Raw genomic sequence first — 1,493 nt, 5'->3', positions numbered from 1 at the left:
AGCCCGTCCCCAGCATCTCCCTTCACCCCAACCCTGTGCCTGGCATCAGTTCCTGCAGCGCGGACGTCCAGCGCAGGAGAAAAAGGTACCGTGCGTTCTGCGCGCCGGCGCCCCCACTCCCGGGAGCCTGTGATCTGCGGGGTCCGACGTCGGGGATGCGGGGGGGGAGCCCAGACCGCTGTCTGCTTGGGGAAGAGACTCAAACGGAACGCGTTGCCTTCTTTCCTGCGGCCTCTGGGAAAGCCAGGGCCGGAGGGGGTCTTCCTGGGGCCCCTCCCTTATCGCTTTGCTTGGTTACCTCCCCTAGGAGGGGCTCCAGTTTCGTAAAGCTGGTCAAGAACGGTTTCCCTGAGCCTCGGGAAGATGGTTCAGGGAGTGGTGAAGACACCCGCTTTGAGACTGCGTCCTGATGCCACCACTTGTTCGGTGTGTGCTTTTGGAAAGCCCACTTATGTGAAGTTCGGGTTTTAGGACGGTAAATTGGTGTGTAATGCATAACCCGGTAGTATCGTGGAAATGAAATGATGCGAGTAAAATGCCTGGCGTACTGCTCTGAAACGTTAGGCATCCCTCTTGTGAACCAGTTGGTTGGTGATACTCACTCGTGTTTAGGTCAATGGAAATAACCTGGGCAATGAAGACACACACCTGGGTCCACTGATGGCCCCTGAGGGAGGCTCTTCCAGCCTTAAAATAGCAATAGCAGCCTATTGTTCTTACCCTTATTAGGTGCAACTATTCATGTTTAGCTTGTATCATTCCTGGCAGGTGCTTAGCATATGGACAACAAATACATTTTTTTAAAGTTAAGGTATAAATTAAAATCGAAAGAGTTTTCTATCCTCTGTGTCATAAGTGGGGAGGAGAGAGTAGAAGAGGATGAAGAAGAATAAAAGAGACAAAAGAACAACTACTTGCATATTGTTGGAAGGTATAGATCAAGGGTGATAAGAAATGCTAATTTGTTGCCCTGGTCAGTGTGGCTCAGTTGATTGAGTGTTGTCCCTTGAGCTGAAAGGTCGCTGGTTCAATTCCTGGCCAGGGCACATGCCTAGGTTGCGGGCTTGATGCCTGGTAAGGGTGCACATGGAAGGCAACTGGTGGATGTTCCTCTCTCTCCCTTCCTCTCTCTCTAAAAATCAATAAAAATATATATGAAAAAAAAGAAATGCTAATTTGTTAACTCTTTGTTTGTGGTTAGTAACACCAAAGGTAACCACAGCTTTCCACTTAAACTCATCAACTCCTCCATAGCCCATCCAGATAAGCATATGCTGAAGTAAAAGCAGATGGGTTGTGATCCAACTCTGCTTAGAGCAGTGGTTCTCAACCTTGGCTGCACATTAGAATCACCTGGGAATCTTTTTAAAATCCTGATTTCTGGGCCTCATCCTCCGGAAATTCTGTTTCTTTGTTACTAATGCTGTGGCCTCACCCCATAACAAAGAAACAGAATTTCTGGAGGATGAGGCCCAGAAATCAGAAAGAATCAG

The 1,493-nt window shown here is 48.5% G+C and overlaps 1 protein-coding gene across 1 annotated transcript in view; it reads left to right on the top strand.

Annotated features, from left to right (window-relative positions):
- Nucleotides 1-8: 8 nt before the first annotated feature.
- Nucleotides 9-1,493, top strand: part of ANKRD6 (ankyrin repeat domain 6) — a 166,225-nt gene continuing 164,740 nt past the window's right edge. The window contains exon 1 of the mRNA XM_006778258.2: nt 9-85. The gene's annotated coding sequence lies outside the window, so the exon portion shown is untranslated. The remainder of the gene's footprint in view (nt 86-1,493) is intronic.

The sequence above is a fragment of the Myotis davidii genome, unplaced genomic scaffold (genome assembly GCF_000327345.1).
Source record: "Myotis davidii unplaced genomic scaffold, ASM32734v1 scaffold269, whole genome shotgun sequence".
In the NCBI taxonomy this organism is placed as follows: domain Eukaryota; kingdom Metazoa; phylum Chordata; class Mammalia; order Chiroptera; family Vespertilionidae; genus Myotis; species Myotis davidii.
The sequence above is the reverse complement of the archived record's forward strand: the minus strand, read 5'-3'. Positions and strand labels throughout refer to the sequence as shown.